The sequence below is a fragment of the Pleurodeles waltl genome, chromosome 9 (assembly GCF_031143425.1).
Source record: "Pleurodeles waltl isolate 20211129_DDA chromosome 9, aPleWal1.hap1.20221129, whole genome shotgun sequence".
Classification (NCBI taxonomy): Eukaryota; Metazoa; Chordata; class Amphibia; order Caudata; family Salamandridae; genus Pleurodeles; species Pleurodeles waltl.
Genome location: NC_090448.1, coordinates 376,649,313 through 376,668,197, shown reverse-complemented (window position 1 = coordinate 376,668,197; position 18,885 = coordinate 376,649,313). Strand labels below are relative to the sequence as shown.

The following is an 18,885-nucleotide window of genomic DNA, read 5'->3' as shown; positions in this document are numbered from 1 at the left end:
ATGCCGCCCTGCCTCCGAAGTGATTGTGATAGGTTGTTTTGTGTTACGTTCTTAAAGTAACATCTCTCAGGCGTTCATCCCTTGTCCGGCCGTCGCAAGCTGCCTGTTTACAAACACGGGGGTGGGGGGCGGTTATTGGTTCCTGGTTGGAGCTGCCTGTCTTCCAGCAGCATCACTGATAAAAAAAGAGGAGGGGTAAAATGGTGCGTCACGCAGCATCACTGGAGAGGAGGAGAGTCGGTACGTCACAGCTTCATTTGACGGGAGGGAGTCAGGTGCGTCACAGCATCACGGGAGAAGGCGCTGTGGTACCCGCAGCATCAGCATCAGCAACACAGCCAGGAGCATCCAAGCCGGACCTTGACTCGCCTGCCCAGGTCAGATCCTCTAAACGATGTGTTTTGGAGGGAGTGTCAGCGGGGGAGGGGGGCGCTGCTGCACCGCCAAAGCGAGAGAAAGGGTCGGCGGAGGAGAGCGCGGATAAACCGAAGGCTGGAGGGTAGAGGGGGCATCGCAGGTGATGAAGGAGAGAGAAGAACGACGCCCGGGTGGAGCGTGAGCAGAGGACGGAGGAAAGGGAGAGGAGCAGTGATAGGGAGGATGAAAGGGTATATGGCAGAATCAACACAGCTGAGGAGAGCGTGTAAAGAGTGAGGAAGGCAGTGGAGGACAGAAGCAGGAACATAGGAAGGAGGAGAGATGGAGGGCGGAGGGAAGGTTATGGAGGAGAGGGATCGGAAGGAGCGATTACCAGTGAGAGAAGTCCCTCGGAGAAAGGTAGAGGAGGAGAGGTTGCACCCGGTAGGGTGAGTGACGGAGGTTCCGGGAAGAGCAAGGCGCGTGAGAGAAAGGGGAGAATGTCTCAGGAAGATGAGGAGAGAGAGGGAAGAGCAGGAGGAGGAGGAGGGGTGGCGGGACCTCGAAGTCGGTTTCGAGAGAAGAAAGAAGGTGAAAGAGGAGAGCGGAGGAATGAGAAGGCACGCGCCGGGAATTAAGGGAATACATTTGAGGATTTCGAAGGATGGAGAAGAGAGGGAGCGGGAGCTGGATATGGGAAGAGGGTGATGACGAGGAGAGGATGGGTCGAAGACAGGTGGGGGTCAGAAGATGAAAAGAAGGAGCACAGATGAGTCAAGGAAAGACGAGCGCGAGGGTGGAGGAGTAAAGGGGAGAGAGGTACAGTAAATGTAGGGGACGGAAGGACGAGAGCGAGGGGGGACAGAAGGAGCTGCGAGCGGGATATCGACAGAAGGCGGCATGAGAGGGGTTACGGAGGGAAGAAGAGAGAGTGATGGGAAGAATGAAAGAGGGAGGCATATAGAAGGCGTAAGGAGAGCAGGGTGGAGGGAGGGAGGGTGCTGGGTGACGCTGGGGGCGGGGGATACTCTTATGGTACTGCGTGGAGCGGGAGTCTGTGCAGATAAACAACATCCGCCCAACGCAGACTGGGACCTGTTCTCTGCCATGTATTGCTCATTTATTGTATTAGTATAGACATCAGTCAGACACTACCCCTCCGCCGAGAGAGCCATGGTTCCATGATCCAGCCCCCATGTACTTGATTCTAACAACGTAGTGTTCGTTCTTTACATTTGATTATTAAGGTGTCAACGTGATGTTTGTTTTGGGCAACATCGAGCACTGAAGGAGTAAAATTCACTGCCCTAATATTGCTAAGAGTTGTGCCCCGAGGCCTTTTTAATGGTAAATAAATTGACGAAATGTCCTGCGTCACCTTCTGCCAAACAAGCACACATGGAAAACGAGTAAATAACCCGCAGTATCTCTTCTGTTTTTATGTGCGTATAGTCGCGTATCCGTAGCTTTAAACTTGATACATATTTATTTGTACCTAATTTGTAATCACAGTTTGTTGGTAAATTGAATTCTACCCCCTTCTATGTGTGCGCAATTTCCTCTAGTGAAATGCAGATAAATTTGCTGAGAAAAAACTGTGAGGTTCGTGAATTATAATGCTTTAAAACCGATGTAAAAAATACCTTTTCCGCGTTTGTCCCCATTGGAGGTGGGGAACTTGGAATTGGGTGCAAAACCCGACATAATTCTGTGTACCAACAACGGTAGCTTAACAATTTTGGCCCTGATTTTTCTGCTGACTCTTACACTGAAAAAGAGCATGTATTAAATAGCTCGTTCAGAATCATCACAATTTAATTATCTGTCTGTTCACAGATAGCAGGTGCTACATGAGATCGCGACAGAACGTGAGAAAATGGATTGGTGGTGGTATAGAGGAGTTGTGCCCAACCTTTTAACTTCTGTGGACCCCCACTTTATCAGTACTGGAACCCGGGGACCCCTACTGAATCATTATTGCAATCTGGGGACCCCACCCAATAAGTCATTCCTGAAAGCTGGGGACCTAATCTGTTAATATTATTCAATTTTATAAGCAGTCAGAAGACCCCTTGAGGAGGCTTTGCATACCTCTGGGGTCCCCGGACCACAGATTGAGAATCACTGGTATAGAGGACACTCGTGGCCATTCTCAGTATGTCGGTTCACAGTTCATTGAGCCCACAGAGTGTTCAGAGTGTTGACTAACCTTAGAAAAGCCTCAGTTTGCTGAAGGCCTGTCAGAGTATCTTTCAAGTCAGAAGAGTTTCTTGACGAAGAGTGTGACCCATTGACTGAGGTCAAAGGGAGGAATTTACAGTGGTAGGGTGCAAAAAGTGGGAGCATCCAGAATTTTGAGATCCAGTTCGTCTGTTCTCTTTTGGTGGGCTCTTGACACTCTCCTGACAATTCAGTATATATATATATATATATATATATATATATATATATTGGGTCCCTTTACCAACTCCCACTAAATCAGGTGCGTCATTCTGTAAATCAGGTGCGTCATTCCGTAAATCAGGTGTGTCATTCCGTAATTCAGCTGTGTTATTCCGCAACTTTGCAGATAATACTCTGACTATTTTCAGATGATCTGATTCCCCTGAACAGGACCCTGACATTATTCAGTCTACCTTCTCTGTCGCATGGGAACAGAGGAACACTGGTTCCAACCTAAAACAGTTCAGGATATAGTTTTTACTGATAGCTTCATCAGCAAAACTGGTTAAGGTTGAACAAGAGAAGCTATAATAGAAATGAGTACACTGTTCCAGAGAAAATTGGCAATGATGACGAAAGATAGACTGAAAAAGGTATTGCAGGAGTGCCCTCAAGCATCACAATAGGATGCTAAGCATCATCATCGGGCTAACTCCTCGTCAGACCGGCACTGCAACATCTGACGGGCCACCACACAAGTGGTGGTGGCACTAAACCGAAAAGTTGTATCGCAGATCAAGTTGAGTCTGCAGTACGTGCTGACAAGGGAGGAAAGGAGAGTGATGGGTATATAAAATTGGCTCTGAGCACCTAATGCCTCAATTTAATGCTTAAAGTAAGGGTCAGGCCAAGATTAAAAATGAATGCAGGAGTATTAAGGGAAATAATGTCTCCTGTACTCCTAAAAAACAGAAAGGAGGAAAAAGTATTCACTCCTAACACTGGGTCGACATGTTTCGCGCCTACACGGTCAGAAATTGATCCAATGGCGCTTCATCAGGACCGTAAATTGTAACTTCTCCATAAAAAACAAAACGGTAAATGCCGGAAGGTCACTTACAGTCCGTGGACCAGTCGTCACAGTCAGTCAAGTTGTAGGTCGCCCGAACAAGAGAAGCCACACGTGTGAATTACTGACATTGCTCTCAGGACAGACTGAAAATGGTTTGTGCCATTTCTCCATGGAGCTCCTCATTAAAGCTGTGACACACAGAACAGTTATGGAGACTCGGGCTTATTTACAAGCGGCTAGCGCCGCCGGTGCATCACTCTTTGTGATTCACTGGTGGCGCAGGTTGCACACCCATATCTACAAGGCCAAACAAAGCCACTGGTGCAGCTTTTCATGGCCTTGTAGATATGGAGTAAGGCAAAGCAGTGCAAGTTGCTGCGTTGCCTTACTTTGCAGCAAAGAGGCTTTCCATGGGTGTTGCATTGGGTGTTCCCACGCAACAATCACAGATTTTGATGCATTGCAAGATTTACAAGGTTTTGTAAGCCTGGGGATGCGTCAAAAGCCTATGCGACCTCAGGAGTGGGGTAAGGGTGGCGCAATACAGAGAAATATCTTTATTTCTCCCGATTTTTTCCTTTTCTATGTGTGCTGCATTTTGCAGCACACATAGAAATAGGAAAACGCCTCTCATGATTGTGTTTGTGCATCAAGGTGTCCCTTCCTACATAAAAACAATCATCCCCACAACTCAGGCACCTTTGCACCATGGTGCAAGGGTGCCTGGATTGCCCCATGGCTGCAATTTGTGCGCCAGCACAGGGGAAAAAGACAGGAATGTGCAGCATCTTGTAGATACGGCGCATTCCTGCCCTTCTGTTTTGACGCAGGGCAGCGCAGCAAGAAGGCTTTCGCTGCTGCCCTGCGCCAAAACGTTGTAAATGAGGCCCTCAGTTGCTTCCTATTAGTGCAGCATAGAAACACAACTGCTACCACTTGCTTGGAAACTGACCATTGATGTGTCTTACTTATTGAAATTCCTAAGAAACTGATACAAAATACATCAATTTCTTCAAAACGCGGCTGCTAGGATGATTGCCAATGTCCTTATGGAACACCAGTCGGTCCTGCCTCACTATTAGGAGATTGCACGAGCTTTCCGTTAAGTCTACAGTGAAATTCAGTAGGCTCTGTTTGACCCACAAGCCCATGTTTGGGGATGCTCTTGATAGCTTAAGAACATACTTTGAATTCACAATCCCTCTTGAAATCTACGATTAAATGGTATAAATATCTTAAAGTTCCTAAGATTTAGCAGGGCACATGTAGGTAGCAAACATCTTGGCCTCTTACACTTACTGCATATTGAACTCGCTGCCTGAAATTACCCAAAAAACAGAATTCAGCTCACTTTTAGAAATTACATTAAGATCATTCAACCTGATTGGCTTTGTGGTCTGAAGTGATATTCTAGTGATCAGCGGAGTAAATCAATAAATGTCTGTGTCCTCTATAGATTACTAGCAATAATAAAATTTAAAAAAGAAGTGTCTCTCTCTTTGATAAATAAGGGATACTATCGTTTCAAAGGGATGAGGGCCGGGGATGCCGTATTACGTAGAAATAAAGGCCAGAACAGAACACAGAGATGATCACAATAAGTTATATGAACGTGTTTTTATTGTTAGTTTGTATTCGGTCACCTGTCTAACCTATAACAAGTTATCACAATAAGTCGAAACGTAGATGGCCATAGAGGGGGCAGACACGTCGTGGTGCGATGAATGCACTCATCTCTCTTACGCTTTTGGATAGGGCGTGTGTGTTTTTTAAATGAGCGTTAAAAGAGTATATATAATTTTTTCAATAGAAAAGTAAATTAGATATTTTTTCTACCTATACGATGTCCGATGTTGTTATATTGGTACTGTTTCCTGCCCAAGAGCAACCGTGTGGCAGTAGACAGGCTAAAGCTGCCATTCTGCTAAGGTTTTAGTTTCACATAAATCTACATACTGGGTAGCCTAAAATCAGAGAAAGGGCGGAAACAGTGCTTAATTTGTCCTTGTTGTTTCCGGTGCTGAGCACCGGCACTTCTTTTTGAGGGCCGGGGCTTATTCTTCTGTCTCGAGCATTTGCTGCGAGCAAAAGACATATGGAAAAGACGGAAGAAGGGAAAAACAAAAAAGCGTCACAAAGGGACTAAAGTAGAAAGCTGCAAGAGTGAGCTGAAGGGGCAGGGAGAGGCTGTATATGGATTGAAGAGGCCCGAGATGGCTTCAGTATTACGCTGCCTCAGTATTTCGTGTTCCTACATTTAATTGCAGCAGCCACGTGTTTAAAAGGAGGGCTTTGGGCACCGGCATCTTTTTATTTACAAATTAAGCACTGGGCGGAAAGCAGCATTTTTCAGGTGAATTGGGACCATCTGTATGTCAGCTCTGCGTTCAGACGTCCATGTAGCATGGGAGGCTGAACATAATTCAAAATTGACGGCTTTGAGAGCAGAGGGAAAGAGCAGAGAGTACAATTCCTAGGAGGAGAAGATTGGCAGGGAAGTTTGCTGAAGATTAAGGCTTTACCAAGGTATTTGAGAGCTTGGACGTCGGCCTGGGTGAAATACAAAGTACACCTGTGTATTTCACGTAATTGTGGGAATTTCACATTACGCAAAGTCCCCAAAATAGACCATTACACCACGTTGGAAAATTACGGAGTTATTTGTGCCAAAATTATAATATGGGAACAACTCAAACAGCCAGACCCCAAGCAGCTGGTGTTCACACCAGTTGTGTTTTTTGTGCTATTTTTTGTGATAAATGTGTCCTCGCATCAAAAATTGACACAAGGGCACCGTTTGTGTTAAATTTTAGGGCTAAATGACAATTTTGTATGTCACGTAATTACACAATAGCAAATTTTGCACACCACTACTTGGAAGTTGAGGGAGAGGAACATCCTCAACTCACAGTTTTTGTATGGGAAGGAGGTGGGTGTAGGCTGAGGAAGGTTGAAAGTCTCGTAGCCAGTCAAAGTAGACCCTGAGATCGCTTATTCAGGAAAAGGGGCGAATGCAACTAGGAGTAAAAAAGAATGAGGATAAGATGGCTGTGGGAGCGTAATACGAGGTGAAGTAAATGGACACCAAGTTTGTAGTGCCGGTTGAAGACGCTGCCTACAATGCAAGGTTGGCATTAGTAAGGTACAATACGGATGCAGAATTGGTTGCGTTCCACAAAGAAATGGCACGCAATTCTGCAAGAGGAGACAAAGCCGCCAAAGCGGCTGTGTTTCACAAGCAGATTTGGGGGGGGGGGAGACTTGATAGAGAGATGAGCTTGCCACAGCAGAATGAACACCATAAGACCGTGTATGATCCACTATCATGGTCGGAAGAAAGCAATTCTAGAGTAGACTCTGAGATGCTAAATATTGACAGAGAGTTTATAAGTGCATTGTGGCTGCCTGTATCATAGGAACATTGCCATTTGGAAGGATGAGGCTGGAAGATAGATGGTTGTGGTGAGGAATGTGATAAACTGGGAGAAATGTTTTTGTGTGATCTATGGAAATACGATTGAAGTTCGCTGAATAGATTTTTGGAAGAGAAGTATTAGGATTAGGTGAATCGATTTTTTTAAAATTGGAGCTTTGGTGAAGAATGGAAGGCGGTGCGGCATTAGTTGTCCAAGGAAAAATTGAGAGGCTTCTTGAGAACAGGAATGATGACAGTGCTGTTGATACATATACAATGCCTAACAATTTGTAATCCACTCATCTTTTGCCTCCAAATCAAGATCTGTGTGTTCACTTTCCTTTGACTGACACTATTGTTTTCTTTCCTTCAAGTAATGGTGTCAAGTGCCTGCCCTAAACATTAGTAAATCTTGGCTGTAAACTCACTTTCAGAGGCTCTACAGTTGGATTTACAATTTTTTTCTAAGTAAAAGTTTGAATTACATCTGAAAAGAGTTGTAATGTTTCCATACATAAGTGCAGTTTATTTGTGTACATTACACATGAGCATTTTGCCCGTTGGTGTGAAACCGTGGGCATTCCCAGTGGAGTCTCAGAGTGGTGAACATTGACATGCAATGCAAATCAGGCAAGCCCATGCAAAGTTGTAACTCACAAAGGTGATCATATAATCTCGATAAACTTATCTGTGCATCAGACATACGCCAAATGGTCCCGGTGTATGTTACGCAGAAAAGTGGACCACTCCATACACTGTATACAACATGTGTGCAAGGAGGGGAGACAGGTGTGTACTAAGAATGACTATTTATATGAAGTAGTACGAGCAACTATGTTATTACATTATCTGATTATCTATTTCTTAATAATATACAAACATGGCGTTAGGATAGTAGGTGTAAACCCACCCCACGTGCCTAAACACCACTGATGTTATGCAGGCATATTAGGAGATGCGTATCCTATGCATGATCAGCATGGAAATGTAGATGTATAGGCAAGAAGGAGTAAAGTATGACATTCAGAGAAATAATTTACAGTGTTTAGAGTGCACGTTTAAAGCCATACCTCCAAGGTCTAGCTGCACAAATTCCATTTTATAGGAAAAGAAGTGCTTTAGATATGGTAAAACATATCTAAATGTTTCAACCATGATTTAATTTGCTCTTTTAAACTTATTTTATCATATTTGATTGTTAAATGTATACCTGAGTTTTGTTAGCCACATAATACATTGAATCTTTGTCGACTTTTCACATTATTACCCAGTTCTGTTTTTTCCTGCCCATCGCTTTATCTCATTTAGGTGCCTGGTCCTATTTCCAACTCCTCATTGTTCTGTACATGTATCTACTGTGTTTCCCTTGTCCTTTTTTGTACCTCTATCTCTGTCTTCACTCCACAGGCCTCTAGACCACCAACACAATACCACCACCAATACTACACCACAACCATGAACACTTCTACCAATACCACCGCCACCAATACCTCCCATCATCAATATCACTACCAGCAACATCTCGACCACTAATGTTACTACTAGTACCACTAACACCGTCATCAATATCTCTACCACCATTACCATGTTCACCACCACTGCAACCACAATCATCAATGCCACCCCAATACCAGTACCACCTAATATACCAACAATGCCAGTACTACTAACAGCAGTACCACCACCACCAACACCAACAATACCACACCACTACCACCATTACTAATATTACCAGCACATGGCAAAACCCCTACCAATACCACACTACTGCCCTCACCACTACCAAGCACAGATAAAGCCAATGCGTCGGATTTTAATGTGCTATTGCATGGAAATAAAATGTCTGCATGCCTTGCAACACTTAACACAGAACCATTGGCTTTGTCAATGCTTGTTTTATTCTAACAGTGCTCGACTATCCCTTTCGTTTTGCGTGTCCCTTCCTCTGTTTCTTTTTGCATGTCCCTGACTGTCCTGGAGCCACCTTACACTAAACCTTCTCGTTTCTCTGTCCAGTCTTTCTTCGTCTCTCGCGCTCTCTTCCTTTACCTGCGCTTTCCTTTCTACCCTGCCCACCCCTCCCCGTTGTGTCCTAGATGGATGGAGCCGCTGCCTTTATGTAAATACCGAGAGTGAATCCCCTCTGGGCTTTAAAACCAGAACGTTCTAGAATGGCTAAAAGCAGACGCGATGGGGGACGGCGGCCTCGCGGCTCCATATCAAAAGTGACAGGAGCATTAATATGATAAAGGAGGCCTGGAACAGGCAGGCCAATTAGGTGATTGGGCCTGTATCGACAGCGCTCCAGACTGATCCAAAGAGTGGAAGTTATGGGGCAGGAGGGGGAGGTGTGCTGTGTGTGAGTCTGAACGTCTTGCTGTGGGGATGGGGGAAAATCGAGAGGCAGATTAAAAAGGTGGATGTATTTTGCACTGAGGGTGTGTTTATCAAATGTAAGACTTGTGGCCGTGAGGCGGGGGCATGAGGGAGGCCTAGGGTGCTTGGCCTAAGGCCCTCGCATATCTGTGCCGGTGAGGCACACCCACTAAGATTACGTAAATGTGGGGAAAGTGCTGGGGAAGTGACGTGTAGCGACATAGAGAGGTATGGGAGAACAGCCATGGGCAACATGTGGGTAAAGTGGCTGTGGTGAGAGAAAGTCAGGGCAGGGTTCGGTGTAAAAGAAGGCGGACTGGCTGAGAAGCGCCATAACTGTCATTAATTAGTTAAGTAGGTGCACTGGCTCCGGGGCCCTGGTTGTGAGCGGCCCACTGCTTGCCAATTAGGACTCTTTTTTCTACCCTGTCAGGGAAAGGGCACATTTTAATTGCGTAATGATCCATGGCACACACGAAGCACAACTCAAGTGTCTTCCTTGGCACCACGTTGCAGAGGCATGACACCGGCACTAAGTAAGGTAGGAAACTGGAGGGAAGGCAACTGCGCCCGGTTCCCTTTTCATAGCTGGCAGGTTTCCCAGGTCCATGAGCGATGTGCTGCTCCAGTCCAGGTTTCTTTTCCTTTGAATTCTGAAATTTGAAGTCCTGTTTTATGAGGGGGTAAACAACACTACACGTCCCAGAATTCCAATAAAAATCCTGGACTAGAGCAGCACACCATGCATGGACCTGGAAAACTTGGCATGGCTGTCCTTTATTAGTGGGGTTACCCCGATGGTGAAGTCTATGAAGGGATGGGTGTAGGTAAAGTGTAAGGACTGCACTCTACAAAATTGGGCTGTACGGCTCCAACAGCCATCGTGAGTCACCTGCAGGGGTTGAGGGGGTGGGGGGGGGGGGGGCTGTCCTTGGATGCTGCAGTCATTCCTTCTATTACAGGGGAGAATAACTTTTTACAGTAAGGTTAGGATGACCAGACGTCTCGGATTTGCATGGGAAGTCCTGTTTTCTCAAAGAATGTCTCACCTCCCCAACGCTTTCTGCTGAAAGAAATACATGCCCTGGTTTTTTAGAGGGTTGGGTGAACATGCACATTAATCACAATGTTGTGAAGGCTCAAGTTTCAACCGGCCCTCATCACACAAGGGGCACAAAAACGTAGCTCAGAGTTGCCTGCTGTGCTGCCTCGCCTCATTCAAGTAGTACAGAAGGATTTTATGAGGGGTGAATCAGGTCCGCAGAGCCCGTAATCCAGTGTCAGTGACCATGGTCAGTGTCAACATTTAGTCCTATTTTTGTGTTTGTGGCAGTCCTGATTTTTGGATCTGAAATTCTGGTAACCCAAGCAAAGTCCATTCTTTCCCTAGACAAAAGTCCTTGCACTGGTAATGGCGGAAGGAGACAAAATCTGTGAAGAGGAGGAGTCTGAGGTGGCCGTAGACTGGGGGAGGGTGAAGTAAATGCTAATGACTGCCGCACCAGTGCCCCTGTTGCGAGGACACAGCTCACTTCATTCTCACCATGAATTCAGTTATTGACGGTACATGGCATCTGTCCAAGCAGAATTCTTAAGCTGCCCAGGCAGAGGGAAGCTAGACGACAGAGAGAGGGAGGGAGGGAGGGCCAAGGAAGAAATAATTAGGTTGCACAAGGGTAAGAGAAACAGAAATTGAAATAAAAAGAAGGGGAAGAGTATGGTAGTCGGAGGGGTTGAAGGTTACAGTGCCTAATTTGTACCGGAGGTTGCAGGTGGTGAGCACAGGTGATCATTTTTGTGGACCAGGGCTTCTTTTTGATCAACAGACTTTGATTTAGAGCAAAAGAGAGAAAGGCAAACAAAGGCGAAAGAAGGAGGTAGAGAAAGACAGGGAAACAGTGACAGGGAGAAAACAGGGATGATAAAACACAAGTGTGAGATAAAGACACATAAAATTGTGGAGGAAGAAAGAGGCCTGAAGTGGAATCAAAAATATGTAACCTATTTATTCAGCAACCCCTCAGCAGTTGGAAAAACTTTGGGCTCTGAGACTTACTTTTGTTGGAAATTATGTATTGGAGAAGAGACACAGAGAAAGGAGGGGTGGAGCCATGGATAGATAGAAGTAACTGGTGCAAGAGGATAATAAAGGGTGACATAAAGTGGGAGTAGAAAGGCAGACAGAGAGAAAGGAGAAAATCTGACAGGGTAGAAAGAGTGTTGGATAGAGGGTGAGACAAAGAAAAAGTGAGTGCCATTGGAAAGTCACTAAGTGCAAGGACATTGAGTACACGAGGAAGGAGTGAGAGGGAAAGATTGAGAGGTATGGACTTCGACTGGAAGAATTAGAGAGGTGGAAGCAGGGGCCTAACACATGTCCCTGCAGCCCTTCCTGTGCACCAGTGCCCCGATCCTTCAAGGCCCCCCCCCAATTATTCACGGTGCTCCGATTCAGCCAAAGGCCAATGAATATCTGTGAGATATGGGAGACTCAAGGGACCCTCATCACATTCTATGGCCCCCATCATTATAAGTCATGCCACTGATTGAAAGTAGAATAAAACTAGATTCTGAAGGGAGGAGACAAGAAGGTAACAATAATTGGGGTAGTACGGGAAGTGAGAGATGAAGCTGAAGTAAGAGAGCGCCAGAGACTGAAGTGGAAAGAGGGTTGAAGAAGAAAGAAGAAAAAGCAGGAAAGCAGAAAGGGTGCTTTTGCTCTGACGCTCACACAAACGGTAACAAATGAATGAGTGTTTCAAGGGAACGCAATGTAAATCAGTTTGTTTTTTCCCCTCAAAAAGACTTCATTATTGAGTGTGTAGCCCCGGGTGTTTTCTCAGAATGGGAACATCAACTCGAATTCAGTGTTGGTCAGAGAGTGGCTGGCAACGCAGGCCAGCCACGTGCCCTGACTGCAAAGCATAACCATTCACCATGGCAGAAGGAGTGCACACACGTGTATGCACGCTTACGTGCACACAAACACACATCTAACATACTTCAAGCAGTCATACATAAAAGTAAAAACACTGAGGGTATTTCTGTCTGGTGTGCAGTGCTGGAATTGGAAAATCTTTACTCCGGGAACCCATAAATTGGGGGTCAAGATGTGGCAACAGAAAAGGCGGTGGAGTGAGGAGGTGTGGAATCATGAAAAGCAGTCTGACAATCGACGTATACATTTTATTTCAAATTCTGCCACAAAGAAATTGTAAATAAGGATAAACTCGACAGTAAATGTGTTCTAGCTTAATTGGTTGCAAAGGCTGTATTTTAAAATAGCTTATGGGACTTAGAAACCTGCTGCAGAGATCTTTGTGTACTCAGTAAATCTCAGGGAATAATAATGATAGTAAGATAGCTCTGGTGGTTAATGCTCTTGTTGCACAGATCTGTGTTTAGTCAAGTCACAGGCTTGACTCATAAAGTAGCATAGAGTGTTATTGTGTCTCCTGCAAAGACCATGGAGTTCCATGCAGATAACAGATTTTTTTAATGTAGGTAAACAAGTGGGTTACTGCTTTTGACACAGAGATCTTTTTACTACTTGCAGTTCATAAATTGCAACCCGTCTAATGTTGCATAGTTGGCTATGAACCAGCACCAAGGACCAAACTGCAAGGAATGGGTGTAGAGCCATGTGGGCATATTTAAGAAAAGTGGCGCGGCACACAGTGCAGCACCACTTTTCTTGCACCCCTTAGCGCTCCCCTAATGCCACCTTGTGTGCGCTGTATTTAAAATACGGTGCACCATGGCGGTAGTTTAAGGACTAGCATCAGAATTTTTTATGCTAGTCCAGCCTTTGCATGATTAGCGTATAAAAAATTGACGCTAACCCTGCAAAGCACCCAGAGGATAATTGTAACCAATGGAAGCCTCCTTTTAACGTCTGCTTTGAGCAGTTCTTTTAATTTCCATCTCGCAACAACTAGTCACGGCTGTACTGGGATGGTATGCATACAGGTTGGGGGTGGAAACAAGTAGCAAAAAACTGGGAGATGAGAATCCAGCCGATACCTAAAAATGGAAGCCTATAGGCGGGCTGAAGCCCACAGATAGAACACTACAAAGCTCTACGAGAAAGTCCAACTGCCAAAAACAAAAGCTGCGACACAACAGCAGACGACTTACAGCTTTAAGAAAAGGCTTGTAAGAAGTGGCCACATAGATGAATAGTTGTGGTGCCTATGGGTTCAAACCAAAAGTGGCAGAATACAGCACAATCCCTCCACCCACCTGAGTAATGTGGGATCTCACCTCCATTGCTCAAAATCAAAGAGTTTGAAAGTCATATGGGACACTGAACTCAGTTTTGAGGCTCATATTGGCTCAATAGTTCAGTCAGGATATTCTAGCTTTGACTGCTAAAATAGACACTGCTATTTGTGGAAAAGAAATACCATAAAGTCATTACTAGTTCAATCACTTCAAAACTGGATTTTGCCAATGCTTAGTGGGCTCTCAGCTTTATGGCATGCTTACATTAGGTGCAAAACATGGAAGCAAGATTGATCCTCAATTTAGGGAAATGCACTCATGTCACAGGTGTGTACTGGCCACCAGTACACAAGAGATCGCCCTCACACTTGCCTGTTTGGCGATCAAGTGTGTGATACGACTTGCGCTACTTTATTTGTAGGACATAAATGCTGGATTTATGTCCACCTGCAATGTCTGGATAGGGAGCTTAGGCCTTCTGCACATCCCCACGATGGAAAGAGACTGAAGATTTGCCATTATAGGCCCAGGGATCTAAAAACTCTCTACCTCTAAATCTCAAGTAAAAATACTGTGTTGGCCTGTAAAAAATTAAAACTATTCATGTTCATGAACTGATTTGGCTCTTGTTATTCTATATTTGCAGTATGTCATAAAAACTCAATTATTCCTTATGATATTGACACATAGTGGCAATTAGGTTTGTGCATTGAACCTTATAAATAAAACCATCAAAATAATATTTTTCAAATATTGGGTGTCACTGGGGCACATTAGCACAAACACCAATAGGTTATGTCACAAAGCCAAATCTACTAAGATAGCCTAATGAGCTCTGCATAAAAAACCAACACCTTCTTAAAACAGGTGTATAATTTCTTGAGGACTTTGAATAGGAAGGGTATTTTTCCAGATCAGATCCTACATTAGATTTCGCACACTTGCCTCTGTGCCATGATATGAAACTGCGAACTGTGCAGGGCAGCCTCCACAGAACAATGGTGCAGGGGACGACAGCAGCAGCAGGCCCTGTCCGGAGCTGTGCAAGGCAGCCTTCTTAGAACACTGGCGCAGAAGACGACAGCAGAAGTCAGCCCTGCCCTGAGGTGAGCTTCTAAGAATACTGACGCCTGGGATAACAGCAGCAGCAGGCCCTGCCCTGAGGTGTGCAAGGCAGTCTTCTTAGAACAATGGCGCAGGGGACGAGAGCAGCAGCAGGCCAAGCCCTTAGGCATGCAAGGCAGCCTTCTTAGAACACTGGCGCAGGGGACGACAGCAGAAGCAGGCCCTGCCCTGAGGTGTGCAAGGTAGTCTTCTTAGAACACTGGCACAGGGGACAGCAGCCAGCCTTGACCTGAGGTGTGCAAGGCAGCCTTCTTAGAATACTGGCATAGGGGACGACAGCAGCAGCAGGCCCTGCCCTTAGGGGTACAAGGCAGCCTTCTTAGAACACTGGCGCAGTGGACGAAGGCGCAGGGGACAACAGCAGCACCCAGCCCTGCCCTGAGGTGCAAAGCAGCCTTCTTAGAATACCTACGCAGGGGACGACAGCAGCAGCAGGCCCTGCCCTGACGTGTGCAAGGCAGCCTTCTTAGAACACTGGCGCAAGGGACGATAGCAGCAGCAGGCCCTGCCCTGAGTTGTGAACAGCAGCCTTCTTAGAACACTGGCACAAGGGTCAACAGCAGCAGCAGGCCCAGCCATTAGGTGTGCAAGGCAGCCTTCTTAGAACACTGGTGCAGGGGACGAGAGCAGCAGCAGGCCCTGTTCCGAGGCGTGCAAGGCAGCCTTCTTAGAACACTGGTGCAGGGGACGACAGCAGCAGCAGGCCCTGCCTTGAGGCGTGCAAGGAGGCCTTCTTAAAACATGGGCGCGGGGAATGACAGCAGCAGCAGACCCTGCCCGAGGCGTGCAAGGCAGCCTTCTTAGAACACTGGCGCAGGGGACGACAGCAGCAGCAGGCCCTGCCCTGAGGCATGCAAGGCAGCCTTCTTAGAACACTGGTCCAGGGGACGACAGCAGCAGCAGGCCCTGCCCGAGGCGTGCAAGGCAGCCTTCTTAAAACAATGGTGCAGGGGACGACAGCAGCAGCAGGCCCTGCCCGAGGCGTGCAAGGCAGCCTTCTTAGAACAATGGCACAGGGGACGACAGCAGCAGCAGGCCCTGCCTTGAGGCGTGCAAGGAGGCCTTCTTAAAACATGGGCGCGGGGAATGACAGCAGCAGCAGGCCCTGCCCGAGGCGTGCAAGGCAGCCTTCTTAGAACACTGGCGCAGGGGACGACAGCAGCAGCAGCAGGCCCTGCCCTGAGGCATGCAAGGCAGCCTTCTTAGAAAACTGGCGCAGGGGACGACAGCAGCAGCAGGCCGTGCCTTGAGGCATGCAAGGCAGCCTTCTTAAAACATGGGCGCGGGGAATGACAGCAGCAGCAGGCCCTGCCCGAGGCGTGCAAGGCAGCCTTCTTAGAACACTGGCGCAGGGGACGCCAGCAGCAGCAGGCCCTGCCCTGAGGCATGCAAGGCAGCCTTCTTATAACACTGGCGCAGGGGACGACAGCAGCAGCAGGCCCTGCCTTGAGGCGTGCAAGGAGGCCTTCTTAGAACACTGGCACAGGGAACGACAACAGGAGCAGGCCCTGCCCTGAGGCGTGCAAGGCAGCCTTCTTAGAACACTGGCGCAGGGGGTGACAGCAGCAGCAGGCCCTGCTCTGAGTTGTGCAAGGCAGCCTTCTTAGAACACTGGCGCAGGGGACGACAGCAGCAGCAGGCCCTACCCTGAGGCATGCAAGGCAGCCTTCTTAGAACACTGGCGCAGGGGACGACAGCAGCAGCAGGCCCTGCTCTGAGTTGTGCAAGGCAGCCTTCTTAGAACACTGGCGCAGGGGACGACAGCAGCAGCAGGCCCTGCTCTGAGGTGTGCAAGGCAGCCTTCTTAGAACACTGGCGCAGGGGACGACAGCAGCAGCAGGCCCTGCTCTGAGTTGTGCAAGGCAGCCTTCTTAGAACATTGGCACAAGAAATAACAGCAGCAGCAGGCCCTGCTCTGAGTTGTGCAAGGCAGCCTTCTTAGAACATTGGCACAAGAAATAACAGCAGCAGCAGGCCCTGCTCTGTGTCCCAACCCCTCCCTAGCACAACACGGTGCATCAAATGTGGATTGCTGCACATCGTGAAAAATAGCAAATGTGGGCCAAAAAGCCTTACAAATATTTAATAAAAACAAACTAATAATACATTTCCTAAGCAAGTGTGATCTAAAAGACTTTGCAGTAACAACACTGAAGGCGTTTTTCTAAAAATAATACATCCGGATTGCACAGGATTTCTTAACAAGTGGAAATTTTGGCACGAGTATCCTCGTGGACGTTGCTGTTTGAACTGTACGATTTATTCAGTTGTGATCAGCATTTTCCTAGGTAATGAAAGTACAGTTATTAAAATTGAGTGGCCTTTAACAGATTGCTTTCAGTCCCTGCTGACATGATAGAAACAGTATGCACTTTTCCATCAGTTAGTGTGGCTCTGAACTGTGCCTTTTCTGAACCAAAACAATTCTTCAGGTATACATGACCATGCTTTCATCTTACCCACTACTCTTTATTTTAACTTTGGAACCATTCGTATGGACAACCAGGGAATCAGAGATTGTTGCTGTATCAAACAGCCTAAAGGCTACCTTCCCAGCTGTTTGTGCTGCTGCCCAATGCTGCTAAAGGTACAAGCCACACACCACACTCCTTGCCACCAGATACTGCTGTGCAGGTGCATTAAACAAAAGTACTTCGCTCATGCAGAATCTTAGTGTTAAAACTCAGGTGTTGCCTGGCACTCCTGGGGAGAAAAGGGTGTAATAGCTTAAATGAACATTGTGGAGATCAGTATCAATGAAAACATTGTCTTTTACTAATGTTATGCACCCTCGCTTCAGTTCATGATTCTTAGCTTATAATTACATTTGTCATCTCATGATAGTTCCCTCCAAAATGTTCATTAATACACTGCCTACTGTGTAAAAGAATAAGGGGGTCATTCTGACCCTGGCGGCAGGTGGCCGCCAGGGCCACCGACCACGGGAGCACCGCCAACAGGCTGGCGGTGCTCCCACGAGCATTATGACCGCGGCGGTTCAGCCGCGGTCAGAAGCGGAAAGTCGGCGGTCTCCCGCCGACTTTCCGCTGCTCGGGGGAATCCTCCATGGCTGCGGAGCGCGCTCCGCAGCCATGGGGATTCTGACACCCCCTACCGCCATCCTGTTCCTGGCGGGTCTCCCGCCAGGAACAGGATGGCGGTAGGGGGTGCCGCGGGGCCCCTGGGGGCCCCTGCAGTGCCCATGCCCATGGCATGGGCACTGCAGGGGCCCCCATAAGAGGGCCCCGCAAAGTATTTCAGTGTCTGCCATGCAGACACTGAAATACGCGACGGGTGCAACTGCACCCGTCGCACCCCTGCAACTACGCCGGCTCAATTCTGAGCCGGCGTCCTCGTTGCAGGGGCATTTCCTCTGGGCCGGCGGGCGCTCTTTTGGAGAGCGCCCGCCGGCCCAGAGGAAATGTTAGAATGGCCGCCGCGGTCTTGTGACCGCGGTGCGGTCATTTGGCGGCGGAACCTTGGCGGACGGCCTCCGCCGTCCGCCAAGGTTAGAATCAGGCCCTAAGTGCCTGGGCCCAAAGTTTTGCTTACAAGCCAACAGCTGGCTCTAATGAAAGTTGGCTTGAAGAATACCAAGGCTGTAAAGTCTTGATTCTACCTCATGACTTTTTATCTTACTCTTACAGATTCTTTCTCATCCCATTCTTTCTCCCTCCCTTTGTCACCATTGTATAGTCTTTTTGTCACACCGTCTTTAAACCTTGTGTTTTTCTCTTTCTTGTTCTGGGTCAAAGTCTGATAAGGGATACGTGCAGGTCCCTAAAAAGGAGTACTGGTGGGCCCCACCTGCAACCACCGGCTGAAATTAAGCACCGGGAAAGGACTATAAGTGTACCACAAGACATATTAAGACACTACCTTTACACATATTAATGAATGGCAATTTTTGCCACACATCTACTCATTCTGGAGAGAAATGTGGAAACCGATTGGGAAGATTGCTAAATGCAACATGTAAAGATTTTCTTCCTAAGGTTAGAGGCAGGTGGGCTGGAAAGATGGGAGCAGGAGGTGCTGCATCACCCGCAGAATACATTTGTAAGAGTTCCAGATGAAAATGATCAATAAAGTTGCCTTTCGGTTTTGTTTGTCTCATGTAGCATTAGCTGTGTATTAAAAAACACAAGTCAGT

The 18,885-nt window shown here is 47.1% G+C and overlaps 1 protein-coding gene across 2 annotated transcripts in view; it reads left to right on the top strand.

Annotated features, from left to right (window-relative positions):
• The first annotated feature begins 251 nt into the window (after positions 1-251).
• CLIP3 (CAP-Gly domain containing linker protein 3) overlaps positions 252-18,885 on the top strand; it is a 131,311-nt gene continuing 112,677 nt past the window's right edge. For both annotated transcript variants that reach the window (XM_069206973.1, XM_069206974.1), the window contains exon 1: positions 252-377. The gene's annotated coding sequence lies outside the window, so the exon portion shown is untranslated. The remainder of the gene's footprint in view (positions 378-18,885) is intronic.